The 23,048-nt window shown below is 39.0% G+C and overlaps 1 protein-coding gene across 4 annotated transcripts in view; it reads left to right on the top strand.

Annotated features, from left to right (window-relative positions):
- Positions 1 to 382: 382 nt before the first annotated feature.
- LOC133646430 (disheveled-associated activator of morphogenesis 2-like) overlaps positions 383 to 23,048 on the top strand; it is a 178,961-nt gene continuing 156,295 nt past the window's right edge. For 2 of the 4 annotated variants that reach the window (XM_062041772.1, XM_062041765.1), the window contains exon 1: positions 383 to 553. The gene's annotated coding sequence lies outside the window, so the exon portion shown is untranslated. Of the gene's footprint in view, positions 554 to 8,953; positions 8,995 to 10,784; positions 10,874 to 12,111; positions 12,216 to 23,048 lie in introns of all 4 variants that reach the window. The other 2 variants (XM_062041766.1, XM_062041770.1) reach the window with 2 other exon arrangements.

Genomic DNA, 23,048 nt, shown 5'->3' with positions numbered 1-23,048 from the left:
TTTTACAAGAATCGTCCGTCTTGGATCAAGAATCTGTTCTGAATCGAATCGTCACCCCAAAAATCGAAATCGAATCAAATTGTGAGGAACCCAAAGATTCCAACCTCTAATATCCAGGGTATATAACTGCCTCTCACCTGCTCCAACTCACCCATGACCCAAATGAGGACTATAGGGGAGCAGAACATGGAGGCTAGAAATGTTATCTGTTTTTGTGAAACATTTTTGGTTGTTGAATACGCCATCACATCAATTCTATAAACAAGTTTCTATATCAAATGAAATGAAGAAAATGACTGCTAGTCCTATCCAAGCAGTGATTGTCAACACACAAGCATCTCCACAGTGCGGTAGCTTTAAGAATGGAGGCGTGGTGCGCATGTGTGGACGGACCTGACAGTCCCTCGCCGTCCACTAGCAGTCAGCTGAATGAGGCAGCTCAGTCCACGCAGAACATCCACGCCGCTCTCCCGCAGCACGTTTGTCCTCTGACAACAAACAAGGGATTATTATCATCACACACTACGGGGTTTCTCAGTAAAGTGCCGAGACGGTAAGCAACCATTTTGACAATATGAACGTGGCGCTCACACCCCCATGGCTTTGCTCCCATCAGTTGGGAGGCAGCTATCGGCGTGCAGGTGGTACACCTTCGTGGGCATTTACTACGTGGGAATGCGTCATTTCGTTACACTTTTAGCATTTTGTAACCCGGAGTACGCCATTGTGTTTCCAAACGACTGCTGTCTTTGATGTGAAGGACGTTAGCATCGTTTGTTTGTTATCGCTACCTATGTTGCCTTGTTTGAACACTTGTTTTCTCAGTCGCCATGCCACCAAAGCTTTCTCATTTCTGTAATAAAATGCTTTTACAATACATATAATGACACCAACATTATACTCGACAGGTTCCCTCGTGTGCCCATAGAGGGCGCTGTATCCCCTCTTTAACGGCACATAAATCCACGTAAGAAAATACAATATTCAGCAGTGAAAGTTGAGTAAAGTGTTAAAAAAATTACTTCCAACATATTTTCATGTAGCTTTTTTAATACATTAAATTCGCTGTACAATGCTTGTACAGTTTAAAGAGACTGGTGCTTGACTATAGGTTCATTATGTTTTAATTTCAGACATGTTTAGGTAGCTGTGGTTAAAAAAACAACCTACATGTATCCATCCATCCATTTTTTACCGCTTGTCCCGTTCGGGGTCGCTGGAGCCTATCTCAGCTGCATTCGGGTGGAAGGCGAGGTACACCCTGGACAAGTCGCCGCCTCATCGCAGGGCCAACACAGATAGACAGACAACATTCACCCTCTATGGCCAATTTAGTGTTGCCAATGAACCTATCCCCAGGTGCATGTCTTTGGAGGTGGGAGGAAGCCGGAGTACCCGGAGGGAACCCATGCAGTCACAAGGAGAACATGCAAACTCCACTCAGAAAGATCCCAAGCCCAGGATCAAACCCAGGACCTTTGTATTGTGAGGCAGGCGCAGTAACCCCTGGTCCACCGTGCTGCCCCTACATGTGTTATACTTAAAACTGATCATAGTATAAAAAACTGAACATATATTATTGAAGCCTAATACAAGCTATGTATCCATTTAGACCGATGATGCTCAGTTTTGTTTGACAGTCAAGAGACAGACTTGTAACTCAACGATGCTTGTTATTGTGGCTGCAGTTTGCAATATTTTGTATTGATTTAAAGTGAGTACTATTTTGAAATTGTAATTTGTAATCTGTCTCTGATGACATGTCTGACTTCCGTCCAGTTACAGTGTGAATGGTTCCTTTGCCAAGTGTTTTACTGGCAACCAGTCCAGGTTGGAGTCTGTCATTTGTCTGGAAGTCAGCGGAGATAGGCTTGAGTTCCCTGTGACTCTAAAAAGGATAAGCAGTAGAAAACTTGATGGATGATTAGAAATGTATGCTACAGCTGCCATATACTGGATCTCGTTAGATTGTGCAGGCGTACATAATGCAATGTAAAACCGTATCTCTGTCTTAATCCGTCACAGAATGAATCTAGATGGTGCTGGAAGAGAGGTCTCTGAGTCGCTTAGTTTCTGCTTTATATGGTTCCAAAAATAACATGATAGCAATGGTAGATGTATTCCTACTTGGTAGCCACCATAGGGCTCAAATCTCAAATTGTAAGTCATAGAGGATAGGAAGGCATCAAGAGCTATTTAATCCGATTGAACATCTGGCAGTGATGCGGCAATATGTCCTCTTGCTCAGCTGACCAGGCTTTACAAGCAGAGCACCATGCCAAGCACACAGTTGTCCCCTTCTCCTCCTCCTCATCCTTACACACACAGCTTTGCACTTAGCATCTGCCACATTCCACCTACTGGATCAAGACTGTGCTTCTTGTGATTATCGTGTATGCTCCGGATTATCTTCAAAGGTTAACAATAGGTAATGTTTCGGCTGTTAAACATTCTAACACACTAATTATTTGAGAGTAGGTGATCTGACAATACAATGCTACTGTTTTTACACTGTTCTTTATAGGCATCAATAGGCAACCCACTGAAGCCCGCAGGCTTATGTTAATGGACGTCAATGATGGATGGATTTATTGAAAAGCCATCCGTTTGCATGTCCCTGACTACACCTACATTCCACACTCCAAGCATTTGACGCTTTAAACTTGTACAATTCTATTTATGAAACAGGGAGGTTATCCTCCAGTTTAAATGGAGCATCTGTTGTATCAGTTTGGTGCATTTTTCGGTCCAATGTTTTGATTAGAGAATGCAATCCTCTTCCAGCTACCTGCGCGTTTCTGAAGGGAGGGAGGAAAGAAAAATAGGTCTGATCCAAGAGTAACAATGCTATTTGGCTGATGTGGGCTGCTTCTGGCTGTACCCTTGCTGACTGAAGAGGATACATTAGATATGTTTGTTCTGTGCACATTTCTGAGGGGAGAATAATGACTTGGAAGTCTTGCTCAGCTCAAAGAGGTGGCATATGTTAGCAGGATTGAAAAAGGGTTATTTTAAGAGGGAAGGTGGGTGCAGGGTCAGTGTTCTCCCACATTTCTATAAAGTGGTGCTATTCAGTTTAGTGTGACACCATATGATTTGGAATGTAATCATGCCCAAATGAGGTTTGCACTTCCACCTTGATGTGCAGGTCGGATTGTAACAGCATGGAACAGTGTAATCCACCAACAAATTCACCAGGAACAAATAATAAAAAGAGCGATAAAAAAGAGCGACAATCAAGGACATTATCAAGTAGTGTTCAAGAAATGTGTTTTGGTGCTCAATTCCATTCCTGACGTGAAGATGTACAATTGACCAATACCGATTGCAGTATGTCTTGTGCCTTCCTTTTGTTACCGTAAAGGGAATTTAGCCAACAATGTGATACTGGGAAAACAGTGTTTTCACCAAGCGACCAACATCAGTTTCGTTCATCACATACATCGTTAACATGTTTGTGATTCCTCCTGTATGAGGAATGTAGGCTGCAGGAGTGTGACATCATACCATATAAATAAATAAAGAAATAAACATGCGACACTGTCTGTAAACAAGCCACACAATTTATATACATGTCGTTTCTTGTTTTCTTAGGGTTCCACACTCAGGGAAATGACGTTTCAAGAGTATCACGACACACTTCTTTACTGGTAACCCACAAAAGGCAGCTACAAATTTGGTATAATGTGGCATAGATTTTTATCTATTATTTTTTTGCAATGGAAAAACTGAAAAATGCGTAACGACTTGAACGATACAGTATTTATTGGTTAATGGAAATAAGGCTGTTGGTGCAGCATTGGTTATTTCAATCACCTTTACATCTTTAACAAAATGTAAACACAAAAACCTTTGTGCCATATGCAACACAAACTATGTACAGGGCTTGTTTTCAAAGAAGGCCAAATTAAAGCTTTGCATTTTTGACCACCGAAAAGGACCTCTAGGTGAAACTGCAGTTTAGAGAGGGCTTGAACTAAACCTAGCAAAATATGCTGAACATATGTGCACACACTAATTTTGTTGCAGTGTGTTGTTACCAAGAACAAATCCTTGATTACAGTATGTGCTCGTTACATCTGAGGCAATGAAGATTGTGACGATTTAGGTAAATTCACATATAGGCCTAGTGTGTGCTACAGATTGTACAGATTCTATCATCATAAAAATCATCAGCATAGTACTAGGCACAGTATATGCATATGATCTCTTGCTAATCATTTTTTCAGCCTGCTCTCCCTGTCTGTGGTGGCGAGGCAGGCGGCTTGCATGCTTACTGCAGAGTTTCTGGCACACGGGCGAAGAAAAAAGTCTGGGAGTAATTAGTTGTTTGTGCGTAATCCTATTCCAGACACCGCATGTTGTGTCTGTTAAGTGATCCCCCTCAATGTCCCCTAAAGCCCTCTTCTCCTAGTCCTTAGTCAGAGGTGGTGGATATGACCTTCTGTCCAACCCTAACCCGCCCCAATGGCCTGATTTAAGCTTTATGAGTACAGTACATGGAAAAAAAGGGGAAACCGGTTTGTCCACAGCTTTATTTTTGTAGCACAAGGCAACCCTAGACCTGGCTCCATGTAGCATGTAAGTGCACTTCTTTCTGTATTCTCGGCATCCAGCTGTCAAACTGTAAGCGCCACTCTGCAGACCACACTGTACAGATGTTTGCAAGAAAAAATCTATGTAACATTTATAAATGTCAGAGGCTTACGTTATTATATTTTAAGGGGTTTAACATGATAATCAGTAAAAATCAGTCAGTAAAGAAAACAGGAATATGTTATGTTACAGGTACCGGTAGTTCATTGATGATGCTCTAACCTACAAGAAAAGGGAAATGTATCGCTGTAAATTTGGGGGAAACTGTCTTACTATCAGCCTCTTTCAAGCTAACTAGAGTTATCGAGGACACTGGAATAAACACAGAATACAGCCTGCCTTAATGTATCTTAGATCATTTAAAAATGAACTGAACTTTATTTTCTTAATTTTCTATGCAAAATATTGAACGAAAGGCATCTGTGTGCAGGGCTTGTTTATGGGTGGCTAGAATAGTTTCTGGTCTGATTCTTCTAGACACTAGAGTGACTGTTGTCTGCTGGGACATACCTGAGTTATAGAGGAAGTGCTGCATGGCAGGAATTTTCGATACGGCGACGGCTCTGGGCATCAGCTGAGCTCGTTACTTAACCAGCTGTGAAGTTAAATGATCCTAACATATGCCTTTTACATTGTAATCTATAACAAAACATAGCAATAAATCCTTTCCACCATTTATTTTTCTCTTCTTTCGTGCCCCTCAATCTGCCCTCATAGATTTAGTTCTTCTCATTACCACTGGGTGCACTCCTTTTATTCCAGATGTACAGAAAGGAGAGTTCCAGGCCATGTGGTCAATTCAAATACTCATTAATCAAAGCTATTTTTATCATAAACCAAACACATTGAGTTCTGGTCTTTGTCATTTATGGTCATTTATTGTAAGCTACACATTTTCACATTACAGTCAGTGCCGTGTTCTTGGAAACAGTAGCTTACCGCCTATACTCTGATTATACTTGCATGTTTCCACCTCTGGTATAAATTAGAGGCAATTTAGGTCTTGGTTTCACCATGATTTTTCCTGACCCTACAGCATAGGCAGCAGGAGAAGTTGCATTTTAGATTAAGTTTGCAAGGATTCACAGTCTCTAGACCTAAACACTTTGGGAACAGGTGCACACTTAATATTCTCCTCTTATATCTTGGATAGTTATTTGCCCTTTCACCAGAGATAATTGAGTTTGGAAATAACTTAAAATCAGTGGTTTTGTTATGAAATAGATTTGCTGGGCACCCACAATGTAAGTATTCTGCTGGTAGGAAAACCACAGGACTCTATTCGTGCCTGATGTCTTTTTGTTCAATTCTCATCTATTGGGCTAGACAACAGAAATACATCGGAATTCAATATCAAACTTTATAAAGGAAATATAATAAATAAGGAGATGTGACAAGCGTCATTGAAAAAAAGTCCTCAGTCACCTCTGCTTCCTACTTGAAGTGACCACACCCTCCCATGTCCAACCTCAGCTCAGTCTGCTTACAGTGAAGCCAATGTGTGGTCCTCTATTCCGCCCATAAAACCCAATAAAAAAAACATCCAAAAAGCGGCAAAATACTCAATTTTCGTGACTTGAATATTAACCAACTATTAGTGATATTGTTATTATAAGCGCTTGCTGACGCAGACACACTATTTATAGCGCTTACGTGCCAATGTTGACATGATCGACTGGTGATGTGTTTCCTCACTTCCTTGCTCCCTGGAAGTTTATTGTAGATCAGAAATTAGGCCTCTAAAGTAGATGGCTGAGGACATACTCCAACAAGTTGGTACACTTTGACAACCAATTAGGACCCGGAAACGGCGAGAACGACGCTTGGTCCCGCCCCCCGTTTCTTCGTGAGAATTATGAGACATTCTTCATCTAAATGGTAATAAATTAACATCCCAACAGGTGGCATCTTAATGACAGCAGACATTGCACAATGAGTGATGTTTTATTATGTTTGTTGGCTCTCATGAAGTCTGCAGTGAGTACTAATCAGTGACGAAGAAAAAAAAAAAAAAATGTTGTGATGCGTTTTTTAAATTAATGCAGAGGGTATGCTTAAAATGGTCAAAATATGTAAATATTACATGTTATTATAAATGTGCTCTTTGCTACATTACATATATACTTACTGCTTTATAGGCAGACTTGAGTCGCTCCCATAGGCTCCATTGTAAGCGGACTTTTGATTGCATTTTTTTATTATTTAGAATGCATAAAAAGTAAAAAATAACATCCATTGTCATCTCTCTCATTAGGATTGTGAACGATAGGCAAAATGCCAAAAAAAGTGCATTTCCCACTTTAAACCCCCACTATTCTTGTTGCATTTGTTGTTGATGTCCCATGTCTCCATGGAGTCACAGGCAATTAGATTCCATCTATAGGCTGCAGGGGGAAGGTTGAGAATAGGACATCCCAACCGTCTGCCACTGCCCCTCATACTGAGCTAATATTACCCTGAGTTACAGAGAAAACACCACGTTGGTTTTGTCAGTAAAGGGAAGGGGACAGACTGGGTGAAGGACGGGTAATGAGGAGGTGTTCTATTCGGGACCTGCGTGTGTTACTTCGCTGAGCACAAAGCAGTTCTTTCACTTGGGATCTGGAGCACATGTGGAACCATTTAACAAACCTCCATAGCGTCAACCCAACAGTCTTCTCTTGCCAACAGGTTCCCCTTCAACTCTGCATCTAAAATTCGCTTTGCCACTGAACTGAGCTTATCAAGATGGACCTGGCCTTGTGCTTCTCAATACTCAAAACCAACAATCCTATATTATCTTGAGGTCAACTAAAACCAACAGCATTTTAAGATGTCATGCTCCTAAACATTTTAGTGAGAGGCTCGTGTCTATATTTAGAAGTTAATTTGCCCAAAGTTGTGTGAGAAGTCAGAAAGTTACAATCCGTTCTCCCACTTTGAGGTGGACCTGCCTAAATAATGAAGCCAAATTATCTGTTTACATTTGGGAAGTTACAACTAAGCTACTGTTAATTTTAGAACTGTGCCATTCAGCATTAATTTCATTTGGCAGTTGGGATAGCAAGTGACCTATAACGTACAGCCTACATTTAGTGTGTTTACTCTCTGTCAAATTATAGGAACCCTATTTTATCACTAACACTGTGTGCCTGTGTGACATCATTTTGAAGGACTGGCCTCTAAAGTGCACAGCTGGGTAGAGATAACAGAGCAGCTGCAATGTTTATTTCTTGTCTTTCTGCATTCCTGCTTCTTATTTATAATATCCAGCTTTCAGGGGTTTCTTCTATATAAGGAAGTTGGAAGACTTTTGTTGACCCACTGGAAAGGAAGCATGCATATCACATTTTTTCTCAAGAAGTAAGTAGAATACTATAGAAGAACATCAGTCGAAGTGGAGAGTGGAGACAAAAGGATAAGCTCTGGCCTGAGATATGTACCCTTCATAAATGAAACTCAATAAAAGACGGCTTGTAAAAAGAAACAATCTTATGACTTATAACTGAATGGAATGCTTACGCGGGGTATTCCGACTATTTTGGACTGGTAGTAGTCGATCCACAGTGATCCTTCTGCCAGACAATACCTCAATGCCAACGAGGAGAAATTACACCTCAACAACTGTCGTTGGCTTTGGACAGTAGGATTGCTCGTTTGCATCAAAACAGTTGTTTTTCTCACTACGACAGGGCGAAGCCATCCTTGCCCGGGCACACCCTCCTGTTTTTTTGGAGTATAAACATGTGGGGTTTTGGCACCAGCCGCTAGACTACATTTAACCAATCTAAGTCTATGAACACGAACTGATGAAGTCTACTTGGATGAGCGACGGAAGACAAACAAAACAGTCCAGTTGCAATCGATTGATTGCCCTGAGATGACAATGACCTGGATGACTGGGAACATTCATAGACAAACACACTTTTCTTATTATTTGTGGGTATTGTGGATGTGAACTGTAAAACAGCATACGTTTATAAACATAACAGTGTTAGCTTAGTAAGTTTCTACGGGCCTCCTCACAAGCAACATTGCTGAGCATGAACCCTCTTGGCCTCTGTTATTGTTAAGTACCACATCTTCCTCATTCCTACCCTTCCCTCCCTTTCCTTTCCTTCTACTTAGTCTGTTTTGCTGCCCTGTGTGAATCTGTTTGTGTGTTAGATTGTGGGAAACTTTCCTGACATTCGTGAGAGTCCCCCGCTCTCTGGACCGTCTTTTCCCTTGAGGCCCATCTGGCTCGCAGAGACTGAGCCCCATCACTGCTGAGGGGCCCTTCTCCCAGCAACCCCTAGTGGTAGCAGAGGTGGCTGAGTTCGCGTTTTCGAGGCCTACACCTTTCAATTATCCTCAAAAATTCTGTTTATCTTTTCAGAAGGAGGAGATTCCACAGGCTTTTCAGAAACGCGATAAAAGGTACTAGCACGGTCAAAAACACACTCCCCTCCAATTAATAATTTCAAATGGGTACTATGATGGAGACATGGGTGTTGATGTGGCACACATTTAGAGATTGTGCCAGGCTGTTGTGGGTGTGTTTTAGCTATTGCTGCAGAGTAAGTCTCGGCCTCCCAACCTGGCTAGTGAAAAGTTAAGGTAAAAGAGGTTTGCAGTTTTGTTAATGAGACTTGTATTTCCTGTTGCGTATATGACATTTGGCTGCTAGAATTGCCTCATTAAACTAATATGGGTTGCTGTATTTAGATATTGAATTCTATTCCTCTAGTCCAGGGGTCACCAACCTTTTTGAAACCAAGAGCTACTTCTTGGGTACTGATTAATGCGAAGGACTACCAGTTTGATACACACTTAAATAAATTGCCAGAAATAGCCAATTTGCTCAATTTACCTTTAACTCTATGTTATTAATAATAATTAATGATATTTACACTTAATTGAACGGTTTAAAAGAGGAGAAAACACGAAAAAAATTACAATTCAATTTTGAAACATAGTTTATCTTCAATTTCGACTCTTTAAAATTCAAAATTCAACCGAAAAAAAGAAGAGAAAAACTTAAAAAAAGAATTTATGGAACATCATTTGTAATTTTTCCTGATTAAGATTTATTTTAGAATTTTGATGACATGTTTTGAATAGGTTAAAATCCAATCTGCACTTTGTTAGAATATATAACAAATTGGACCAAGCTATATTTCTAACAAAGACAAATCATTATTTCTTCTAGATTTTCCAGAACAAAAATTTTAAAAGAAATTCAAAAGACTTTGAAATAAGATGTAAATTTGATTCTACAGATTTTCTAGATTTGCCAGAATATTTTTTTTGAATTTTAATCATAATGAGTTTGAAGAAATATTTCACAAATATTCTTCGTCGAAAAAACAGAAGCTAAAATGAAGAATTAAATTGAAATATATTTATTATTCTTTACAATAAAAAAATAAATTCACTTGAACATTGATTTAAATTGTCAGGAAAGAAGAGGAATGATTTTAAAAGGTAAAAAGGTATATGTGTTTAAAAATCCTAAAATCATTTTTAAGGTTGTATTTTTTCTCTAAAATTGTCTTTCTGAAAGTTATAAAAAGCAAAGTATAAAAATTAATGAATTTATTTAAACAAGTGAAGACCAAGTCTTTAAAATATTTTCTTGGATTTTCAAATTCTATTTGTGTTTTGTCTCTCTTAGAATTAAAAAATGTCGGGCAAAGCGAGACCAGCTTGCTAGTAAATAAATACAATTTAAAAAATAGAGACAGCTCACTGGTAAGTGCTGCTATTTGAGCTATTTTTAGAACAGACCGGCGGGCTACTCATCTGGTCCTTACGGGCTACCTGGTGCCCGCGGGCACCGCGTTGGTGACCCCTGCTCTAGTCAGTGACTTTTTTGTCATTTGTATAGACTTGCCTCCCTTTTTACATGTTCCCAAGGGATTTTTGTAAAAACTGACTTTTGTATCTGCTCAGTTCTTTTGATTGACCAAATAAATAACTAAGTGGTTATTTGGATAAATAAGGATGGGGGAGGGGGTTTCTCCCACCCCCAACCTCAGTTTTAACCAGGTGCCATTGTTTTATTTGCTGTTAAATATGTGTTTTGTTATCCAAACCTGTAAAACTTCAGTAACATTTAAAGGGGTCATATTATGATTTTTTTTTATATTTAAAACACTTTCTTGTGGTCTTAATAACATGTAATGGTAGTGCTTTGGTTAACATTTTGCATATATTTTGTTTCACAGACCAACTTCAAGTTGCTTTCTGACTGTCTCTTCATAATGCGCTGTTTGGTGGGCCGTCTTATTTACGTGCCAGTAGAGACAGCTCACTGGTAAGTGCTGCTATTTGAGCTATTTTTAGAACAGACCGGCGGGCTACTCATCTGGTCCTTACGGGCTACCTGGTGCCCGCGGGCACCGCGTTGGTGACCCCTGCTCTAGTCAGTGCCTTTTTTGTCATTTGTATAGACTTGTCTCCCTTTTTACATGTTCCCAAGGGATTTTTGTAAAAACTGACTTTTGTATCTGCTCAGTTCTTTTGATTGACCAAATAAATAACTTAGTGATTATTTGGATAAATAAGGATGGGGGAGGGGGTTTCTCCCACCCCCAACCTCAGTTTTAACCAGGTGCCATTGTTTTATTTGCTGTTAAATATGTGTTTTGTTATCCAAACCTGTAAAACTTCAGTAACATTTAAAGGGGTCATATTATTATTTTTTTTTAATATTTAAAACACTTTCTTGTGGTCTTAATAACATGTAATGGTAGTGCTTTGGTTAACATTTTGCATATATTTTGTTTCACAGACCAACTTCAGGTTGCTTTCTGACTGTCTCTTCATAATGCGCTGTTTGGTGGGCCGTCTTATTTACGTGCCAGTATTCTCCTCCAGGCCAAGCTCCCTTAGACTGTGTCTTCTCCCCATCAGTCATTTTGTAGTATTCATATCACGTCTACTGACAAATATAAGTTAGAACTATATGCTTATTTTTTTTGCATGCATGTGCACGTACAAGCCAGTTTGCCCCACAACAATAGGATAGAGAAAAATAAGGAACTTATTGACTACAACTGATTAAAAATGTCGGATTTAGGCAAAGCTCTTCTGGTAAACCTCTACCATGTATGGAGATATCCGCAGACTTAACTAAGGCACAATACGTCACGAAAGTCTCAAATTCCAAACAACTCATTTGGAGAATGTTTTGAAGAGGACAATGTCATCATACTTGAATCTAAACGTAGCATCCTTATCTTCTCATGGATTTTCTTTTAAATCATGCAATGACTTGATGGTGCCGTTCAAAGCTTTTAAGTAGAATAAAAATCTGTGGCAGACATTTACAAAGTCTTCTACTGGCAGTCTCCCAAAATTCAATGCGTCATTTAAGTTAACTGTCATGTCATTGTTTGAGGAATGAAATGGATGAGTGAATGCAGGTGGAGATCCAAAAATGATGACAAACGGGTCTGTTTATTGGCTATCGAGTAACGAAGCAGATGACCATGGATCCAAAGGCTGGACTATAGCCATAGATCTTTTCTCACTGGTATTTTTTTTTTCAAGGAGTCCTATTTGCCAAGTGAAGGACCGCGTGGTTGGAAACAGCTAAAGCATTCAGAGGCTCTATGAATAGGAGCCTGTCTCTGGAGAGCCTTGCTAAAATGGGGGTATGTGGCTTTTATTCCTTTGGAGAGGCAGATTGATCTCATACATGTTTACTTCATATGGACTGTTGAAAGGAAAGGTGTTCAGGGTAATATGCCCTAAAAATAAAATCTCAGATTTTTTCACCAAAAATTCGATCTGCGATATTCCCAATTTTTTTTCCCTCACACTTTTTAAAGTAACCATTTAATACAAATGAAAGAGATAATTCAAAACAAGTTTTTTATTTTATATTTTATCAGAAACCAGTAGATTGAAATGACACTGCATACACTGCATCTTACTCTTAGCAAAATTATAACTTAATGTTGTTCTTTTCAGACCAGATATAGATTGTACTTTTTATGGAATCATTTTCAGAGAACTAAATTAAGAGCTTCCTCCGGGAAGCAATACTTTTGTATTGATACTTCTGTTAACGAAAATGTGGCATTGCACATTGCATGCAAATAAATAGTAGTCTCCAACATTGAGATCAATAAAGTGCAAACTTAAAACTTCTATTTTGAATAAAATACCTCTGTAAAAAAAAATATTATTTTACATTGTATGTGAATAAATAATCAAGTAAAACATTGATTCACACATCTTGGCGGTGTGCAGAGCGATCGGTTTAGTGATAGCTCTGTGCATTGTGCTTCTTTGCACAGAGCACGCTGCTTTTTAGCCCTTTGTTTGTTATGGTCTTGTTTGCCCGTAATAAGTTGCAAAACCCACACTCGGCTGAAGGCTTCGGTTTCAGATTCTGTAATAAGTTTGTTGTGCTGCTGTCTTTTTTTTTAAAATAAACTTTGCCTGTGCAGTCATTTGTTGCACACTTGTTGCTGCAAAACCAAAGTACTGACAACACTTTTTTTTGGAACAAACGTCTCAATCTCTTTAGCATTAGGATAAACTATGTTTTGCTAGTGTCGCTAAGGAAGTAAGGGGACGGCGCAAGCTATGGAAGTTCTTGAGGGGCAAAAAGCATGCCGGAGCGAGAAGGGAAAAAAAATATTTTTTTTATTTCTTTAAAATTTCTGCAACAAAAAACTCGAACATCGATAAAATCGATATTTCGCCCAGGCCTAGTAGAGCATAAACGACCCATTTTCCAGTTTTACCATTTGTTAGTGCGCACAATCATTTTAAAGCACTGTAAGGCTTTGACTTACATTCTTCTTATCATGTATTCATCCACAATAAAGTCTCTAATTGTTGCTTATTTCACTTTCTCTGGGTCACGTAGATCACCTTCCGTTTTTATTTAACGACAAGTAAAAGGTTGGAATATAAATTCCAAATCCTGTTGCCATTTACCCTACACGCTTTTACAGAAAAGGCTGGGAGAAAGGAAGCCTGTTAAAACAGTTGTCATCCTTCTCTGATATATATACACACCATCCCTCTCTCATGTTAGATTTCACATGTGGACATCAGATGACCTTTGGCACCGTTTCCATAGTTACTTAGAATTGACCACTACCTCCTTTTTTCTCCTCTGCAGCATGCAGAAGCCAATTATATTTATTTCAGTCTTATAAACCAGGAAATTATCTCTTATCAGCATTCAGGAAGTGTGGGGGTAAACAAACAGCAGTAGCAAATGAAGTGACTGACTCAACTGAAATGAATCAACCATGTCTTGGCAACCAGAAAGACCAGAGAGTTTGAGTTTATAAGGACTATAAGCATTGAGTTTATAAGGACTATGACATGTCAACAAGCACCAGTAGGTTTTAACCCTATCTTGCTAAAACAACTATCACTAACCCCGAGAGGGACACGCAGTTAAAAATGGATGGACAACTATCACTGACAGCAGTCTGAGTTTTGTTTACTCCCACGGATAGTAGTGTGTTGCTGGTAATGTGGTGTGGTTCAGATGAGTCTGTTCAATCTAGAAAGTTCTTATGTGTAGCTAAAGCTTCAATCTCAGCATGTTGAAAAGTCTAATATGCCAACAATGGAATGATAGGTAGATAACAAAACCCTGGACCCCAGCTTTGTGTGACAAAACATCTGACTCACTCATCGTAGGCATCAGAGCTACAAGAGGCAGATTTTTCATGCAGTATTTTAACCTAAACTGTTACCTCAAGCACTGAGGCATCCAAAAATTGACTTTTGTTAAATGCCTGCCCCTACACCATACCTTCACATTGTCTGGCAGTTGCAGGGATTAACTGTGCCATGATGCATGAGCGGTTTGAAATATATTTGGATTGTTGGAGAGGGCCGAAACGGATGAGTGTCAGCGCGGTGGCAGGGACGGGACCGGGTATGGATCTGTGCCCTTGGCCACATCTATTTGATTTAATGCAAGCGGTGTGGGGTGGATCAGAGGTATTAGCCAGGCTGCACCCTTGTTACAGAACGTGATAATACACCCATGTAAACCCACTACACTAACAAATGTCAGATGGCACAATCTATCATATTATCACTTTAAATCACATATTGGCAAAAAATATCTTCTTTTAAACTACTATGCAAAAAATTGAACTGTATCAATGTCTGCATTTAGAACAATGGCCTTAAATCCTATTAGTCAATGAGAATTAAACAAGCTTTTTCTGTTGATTTGGAGTGACCACATCATGTTAAGAATATTAGAAGGCAGGTGAGTTGCCTTAACACAGGTGAGCTTTTTTTAGACCGTATACATGTACATACACAGTACATATAATAATGTACTAGTGATGTGTGCTGACCTTTAAGTTAAAGTTAAAGTACCAATGATTGTCCTCTGCATTTGACCCATCCCCTTGATCACCCCCTGGGAGGTAAGGGGAGCAGTGGGCAGCAGCGTAGCCGCGCCCGGGAATCATTTTTGGTGATTTAACCCCCAATTCCAACCCTTGATGCTGAGTGCCAAGCAGGGAGGTAATGGGTCCCATTTTTATAGTCTTTGGTATGATTTACAGGTGAGACACAGATGCCTTTTGGTGTTTTTATTCTTTTTTTTAACTTGAAGAGGCCTTATTATGCAAAACCAACTTTTCTTACCTATTGGTAATTAAGTTGTGTATTTTGGATCTGCATAAGTCCTGGAAATTTAAAATCAATCCGTGGAGGCATTGTGGAGATATTTATAAAACCATCGTGCATTCCTCCATACTTCCGTCAATCGAGCCGTTCGGAATTTGTACAAACGGTAACGTTTTTCATACCGTTGACGTCACCGGACTATTCATATATGGGATACATTTACCCAAACAGCTTTGCGTGGATCCGCCATTGCAGTCCGACGCTGTAGTCAATCAGCTAATTTTTTTCCCCACTATCCTCTTGTTGTGAGGTATACGGGCTTGCACATGCACATGCATCCTCTGCTGTTGTAATTTGTAATAGAAAGTAACACATAGTTTGAGCTTAATCTGACAGTAGACTCGCTATGGAAGCGATAAAAAGTACAACAACGATGGCGAGGAGAAGATGCTGTCGAAGTAGAGTCATGTAAATAAGACTGCCCACAAAACAGTACATCTTAAAGATACGGTCAGAAAGCGTCTTGAAAGTGGTTCCTAAAATATAATCTATGCAACATTTTAACCAAAGAACAACCATTACATGTTACGTAGACCAATAGGAAGTGTTTAAAACAGTGATGTCCAAACTATGACCCGCGGGCCAAGTGCAGCCTGCACAAGAAATCACAAGTTTAACACAAAAAATTGGCTAGAGGCGTGTTTTTGCCTAAATGAGGACCCATGGGAGTTCACTCAGAGTGACATGGCCGCCCTTTGGTGGGAGAAGATAGAATCGTCGGTCAGTGACCACAAAATTTATCTGAAAGTGATGTGAACACAGCATCAATATATATGACCCAATCCAAACAATCTTTCCTACTCATGGTAAAAAATAATTATAAATAGGGATGTCCGATAATGTCTTTTTTGCCGATATACGATATTCCGATATTGTCCAACTCTTAATTACCGATACTGATATCAACCGATACCGATATATACAGTCGTGGAATTAACACATTATTATGCCTAATTGGGACAACCAGGTATGGTGAAGATAAGGTCTTTTTAAAAAAAAATCAATAAAATAAGATAAATAAATTGAAAACATTTTCTTGAATAAAAAAGAAAGTAAAACAATATAAAAACAGTTACATAGAAACCAGTAATTAATAAAAATTAGTAAAATTAACTGTTAAAGGTTAGTACTATTAGTGGACCAGCAGCACGCACAATCATGTGTGCTTACGGACTGTATCCCTTGCAGACTGTATTGATATATATTGATATATATTGTAGGAACCAGAATTTTAATAACAGAAAGAAACAACCCTTTTGTGTGAATGAGTGTAAATGGGGGAGGGAGGTTTTTTGGGTTGGTGCACTAATTGTAAGTGTATCTTGTTTTTTATGTTGATTTAATAAAAAAAATAAAAATAAAATAAAAATAAAAGAAACGATACCGATAATAAAAAAACCATACCGATAATTTCCGATATTACATTTTTAAAGCATTTATCGGCTGATAATATCGGCAGGCCGATATTATCGGACATCTCTAATTATAAACTACAAACTCAATACACGGTCGCACCTAAAACACAGATTCCTCATTATAAAACATGTATATATAATAAAAAATTACACATAAATTAGTTCATTACAGTGCATGATGGGTGATATGCAAAACCAACCCTGCACACTTTCGCATGTTTGGCGCATTTCAGCTACTTGCTATTTCTGATTGATCACAAATCTTTAAGGAGGTCATCAGGGAAAGAAACAAGTTAGGTGGTGAACTTTCACAGACTTTTAATAATCAATGTTTTATCATTTATACTTAATATTGCATTGTCGTCAGGGGTTGAGGTGTGGGGGGGCGCGGGGTTGAGGTGGGCAGGGTTGGGGCGGGGGGAGGTTTGGTGGTAGTGGGGGTGTATATTGTAGCCCGGAAGAGTTAGGGCTGCAAGGGATTCTGGGTATTTGTTCTGTTGTGTTTATGTTGTGTTACGGTGCGGATGTTCTCTCGAAATGTGTTTGTCATTCTTGTTTGGTGTGGGTTTACAGTGTGGCGCATATTTGTAACAGTCTTAAAGTTGTTTATACGGACACCCTCAGTGTGACCTGTATGGTTTTTGATCAAGTATGTCTTGCAGTTTCTTACGTGTGTCTGCAGAAACAACATGTGACTGGGCCGGCACGCTGTTTGTTTGGTGATAAAGCGGACGCGACGACAGGTTGCAGAGGACGCTAAAGGCAGTGCCATCACGGCAAGCCCTTAATATTGTTGTCCGGGTGAAAATCGGGAGAAATTCGGGAGAATGGTTGCCCCTGTAGATTTTCGGGAGGGGCACTGAAATTTGTGAGTTTCCCGGAAAAATCGGGAGGGTTGGCAAGTATGTGGACACCCCTGATTTAAAATGTAGAAATTAAAGGAGCCATATGTATAGGGCTGGGCGATATGGCATTTTTAAAATATCTCGATATTTTTAGGCCATATCGCGATTCACGATATATATCTTGATATTTTGCCTTAACCTTGAATGAACACTTGATACATATAATCACAGCAGTATGATGATTCTATGTGTCTACATTAAAATATTCTTGTTCATACTGCATTAATATATGCTCATTTTACACTTTCATGCAGAGAGGGAAATCACAACTAAGTCAATTTAGCAAAACTGTATTTATTAAACAGTTATTAAGCAGTGGTACAAACATTCATGTCATTTCCAAAACAGAAAGTGCAAGATTGTCAGAGACATTTTAAAACAAGCTATAAGTGCACATTTGTGAATGATGTCACTAAGATGACATTTCAAAATAACACTAAATTAAAGTGCACTTTTTGTACAGAATGCCACTACAATAGTTTAAAACAAATAAAGCACACTTTTGTGCATGATGACACACAAGATATTTCAATAAGTGTCACATGAAAATTAGCTGCATATCAAATAGTGTATGTCCTACGGTGTTGATGTGGAAATAGTTGCTTCGGCATTTAGTTGGTGTGGCACCGAACGGATATGTTGACATGTAAAGACATATTCCCGCTTGAAGCCAAACCACCGTCAGACGATGGACCCCGTGCTGTTTTTCTTGGGAATTGATTATTCCTCCATTTGTTACAAGATTTGCACCTTCTTTCTCTCGTATTACCACTCAAACCACACCGTTAGCTGTTAGCATCACAGCTAACGTTACCATGTCGCTACCTGTCTGCTCCGCGGGAGCGTGTGACGTTGCTCACGTGACAGTATGTGACGTATGTAAGAAGGTGCGCATGTTTTAAGTCTCTGTGAGAAGGAGAGACAGGAAAGAGTGAGAAACGCATGCAGTTTAATGCCCTGCAGCTAAAAGCAACTGCGTGAGAACGTATACTCGAATATCACGATATAGTCATTTTCTATATCGCACAGAGACAAACCCGCGATATGTCGAGTATATCGATATATCGCCCAGCCCTACATATGTAATAATTTCATGTCACATCATCATTAAATGACCCTGATATGTGAAAATGCCTTAATAAATCGTGTTTTTTTTCCGAATACCTCTATAACTGATAGCAGTATTTTAGCCCGGATATGCTCATTTCAAAATTAGATTTACAGCCTCGAAATCTTGTTATTGTTTTCAATTTGATGCACCGCCCATTTGACCAATTAGAAAGTCTGTGAGTGTGTCACATCCAGGTTGCCAGTTACGCACCGCCATCTTTGTCTAACTACTGCCACTGGTAAAGTTACTAAACATGTCAGACCTTAGTAAATCTTAAAGGTGTCGTTACGATTCTCAACTTATTCATGACAAAGCCAGGAACAAAACAAGGATTTGTATCAGGGATGCCTTTGAAAGATGGAGACGATTGAAGGCGGAGAAGATTTTTTCATCTGACGCCAAACTTGCTAATTTCCTCCTTTATATGTAAGTAAGGCATTTACGTTTACTTATTACTTGTAATAAATGGAAATGGACATTTCGTATGCAAACTATATTGTCCAATACAGTCTATGATATTGTCTAACAAAGCTAGTATGTTCGTGCCACGAATGCTTAGTGTGATTATGCTTAGCTCCTAGTGTAATGCTTAGCATGCTAGCTCGGTCAATGACATATCGACATATAGGCTAATGGGGGAAGTATATGCCCGTTAGCTTGTATGTCGATGAGTATTCGAACTGACAGGGAAAAATTTATTTTTGACAAATAAAACCTATGTGGATATGGGTATTGTCAGTGCCTGTTTCGTTCTCAATATGCTGATACGCTGAGGAAATGGGTTCCAACATTAGCTCGGTTGTCGTGACAATGTGAAACTTATGGAGACAGCCAAATCACATGATCAAATAATTCCTCATTCTTGTTTTTAGATTGTGGACTATATGTACCAAGTTATGTGGCAATCTGAAACGTTTGAAAGAGTAGCCTATAGGCATACCTTGGTAAAATGTCTCCTCTTTAGTTTTGGGTGTACATTAGGCTGCTAAGCATGCTCTACTTATTTTCACCAGTATAAACATTGCTAGCGTTGGTTGTAGTTTGTTTTAGTCTTTGTTTTCTCATAGTACTGACAATAACCATATGATTGCCATTTGTTGTGATATTGTATGCAGACATGACGTACTTCTTCCTGAAAATAGTCTAATTTCTGTGTAAAATGTGTTGGTTAGAGATTTTTGTTATTGACAAAACGCTTGTCTATTCAGCTATTCTGGTCCCAGCACCTCAACCCCCAGTAAGAGGCAGTGGAAGTTTGAAGTTCCTTGGAGTAGCCCAGTCGATCGAGCTGGTTTTGGCTGCGTATCTGGCAACCACAGTCAGGGAGAGGGGGACTACAGAATTTTGACCGTGATTGCAGTGCCATTTCTGGCCACAGTTTTACATATGGCTCCTTTAATCATAATATGACCCCTTTAAATTAATATGCGCTAATAACTGTTAATACAGGTTTCACATTTAAATAACAGAAACAAGAAGAGAGCAATTAATTTTAATAAAAACATTAGGATAATAATCTTACAATATGATAAATGGGACCAAAAAGTAGTCTTTCTCTTACAAACACACACAAGTAAGGAGGTGAAGCAGCAACACACACAGAAGACTCATGATCGGGTTGTGTGCAAATTTTGTGATTTTTACTTAATGAAATATTAAAAAGTGATTTTAATCATACAGAAAATACATTTATAAAACAGTTTAATCAACAGATATTAACATTTATTTTATTGTTTTATCATACATAAATGAATACAATTAAGAATATTATGTTTCTTTCTCTGCATGGACACTTGCAGGAACATCTCCAGTCTGGCTTAGTTTGCCTGTTCTAACGTTGTATCCAGTGAAACTAGAGCACTAGGCCAAAGCTTAGTAAGCTATTTTGCATCTCTTGAAAAAAGTTAAAGTTGCTGATGGATCCTTTATCCCTGTAGTTGGGTTAGACCTCCTTCCCCCTGCTTTTAACCCGGAATTAACGATCAATGCTCATGACTATATAAATGGCTGCTGGTGTGTGCATGAGCGTGTAAAATAGTTTAAAGCATAGTAGCGAGGTTTCTGCTTCATAACGGCTTCTGTCATCACAATCATGCCAACTCTCACTTCAGCCCTATTGTCTCAGAAGGGAAAAGTGTCAGACATATTGTTCTGGAGAGGAAGCTAAGATGCCAAAGAAAAAAAAAAGTGTATTGGGGTGTGTTTGACCCACATTTTTGTTCCACAATGCAGTGGGACAACAATTAGAGGCCCAACCTGAACATTTAATTATGATGAATAATGATTGTAACTGAAACAATGTGTGTTGATTGTATGCAGCCAGAGCTGATTACCACAGTTTTGTGGTATAGTGGTCATTGTTTAAAAATCATGTTCTCCTTTTTGAGGAAAATAATGTTAATCTGTATTGTCTATGATGTTGAGTTAATGTATGGCTATGATACAAAGTGTTTAGTTAGTTAGATAAATGTAGTTGTGTAATTTATGCTTGTTTATTTGTCTGAGTTTTTTCTGTAAAACCTGTGATTTGATTACATAAGCGGTAGCCAAACAACCGTAATTTTTATTTGTTTCATTTAACTTTGGTATAAACTACTTATTCAATGATCACATTAACTTTCCGGATTTTTAGAATATGGCAACAGGCAAATAGTGGATTTATGTTATGTCATTCATGTTTACTTCTGCCTGCTGCCAGTATGCAACATTAGTGAAGTGTTTTTTGATTGGAAGAATAAATCTTTCAGATGGAAAACCTGTAAAAAATGAAACCTTAAAAAACTGCATATATTGGATTAATTGATTAGTTTGGGCATAATGGTATTTAATAATATTTGTTTAAAACATAAGGCTTTGTGAACTAGTTCATATCACGCCTGATTGATTACAGCTTGCATCGCTGCTTATTTCCATGTAGCTTTTGCAGCTTTAAAGGACCATTATGTATAGTACCATTGTGCCATGAAAGAGAAGCCAGATAGATTTCAGGGGCATGTGGCTCTGAGTATGTATCTGACACCCCGAGAAGCAGCATTGAACTCAGCTGGTCTTAATCAACACTATGTATTTGTGTACAGTAGGACCCCTCACTCTTCTCCAGTGCTACCCCAACAATAGCCTTGCTAATACAGTAGCACAGTCTCATACTGTATATGTGTTAATGTATATAAAAAGTCGTGGTCAAAAGTTTACATACACTTGTGAAGGACATAATGTCATAGCTGTCTTGAGTTTCCAATAGTTTCTGCAACTCTTATTTTTTTGTGATAGAGTGATTGGAGCACTTACTTGTTTGTCACAAAAAACATTCATGAAGTTTGGTTCTTTTATGAATTTATTATGGGTCTACTGAAAATGTGACCAAATCTGCTAGGTCAAAAGTATACATAAAGCCACATACATTATCAATTTTGGTGATGTAGAAAAGTTACAATCAAAACAAATTAGCTTCAAAGCATGGCCTCTTAACTTCATGTGAGTGATTATGATTGACGACACCTGACTTCTCTTAGCCCATTTAAATAGGGCTCATCTAATGGAGTCATTAGACTCGGTTAAAAACGCGACAATGGGAAAGTCAAAGGAACTCAGCACTGAAAAAACGAATCATTGACTTGAACAAGTCAGGAAAGCCACTTGGAGCCATTTCAAAGCAGCTTAAGGTCCCAAGCGCAACTGTGCAGACAATAGTTCGTAAGTATAAAGTGCATGGCACAGTTTTGTCACTGCCACGATCAGGAAGAAAACGCAAGCTATCACCTGCTGCTGAGAGAATACCTGTCAGGTTGATCAAGAGTCAACCAAGAACCACCAAAAAGCAGGTCTGCAATGAATTGGAAGCTGCTTGAACACAGGTGTCATTGTCCGCAGTCAAGCGTGTTTTGCATCGCCACTGAGAGGCTACCATGCAAGAAGGAAGCTCTTGCTCCAGAAGCAACACCTTAAAGCTCGTCTAACGTTTGCTGCTGATCACATGGACAAAGATAAGACCTTCTGGAGGAAAGTTCTGTGGTCAGATGAAACAAAAATTGAGCTGTTTGGCCACAATACCCAGCAATATGTTTGGAATAGAAAAGGTGAGGCCTTTAATCCCAGGAACACCACACCTACCGTCAAGCATGGTGGTGGTAGTATTATGCTCTGGGCCTGTTTTTCTGCCAATGGAACTGGTGCTTTACAGAAAGTAAATAGGACAATGAAAAAGGAGGATTACCTCCAAATTCTTCAGGACAACCTAAAATCATCAGCCCGGAGGTTGGGTCTTGGGCGCAGTTGGATGTTCCAACAGGACAATGACCCCAAACACACGTCAAAAGTGGTAAAGGAATGGCTAAATCAGGCTATAATTAAGGTTTTAGAATGACCTTCCCAAAG

Source organism: Entelurus aequoreus, linkage group LG03 (assembly GCF_033978785.1).
Source record: "Entelurus aequoreus isolate RoL-2023_Sb linkage group LG03, RoL_Eaeq_v1.1, whole genome shotgun sequence".
Lineage (NCBI taxonomy): Eukaryota > Metazoa > Chordata > Actinopteri > Syngnathiformes > Syngnathidae > Entelurus > Entelurus aequoreus.
The sequence above is the reverse complement of the archived record's forward strand: the minus strand, read 5'-3'. Positions and strand labels throughout refer to the sequence as shown.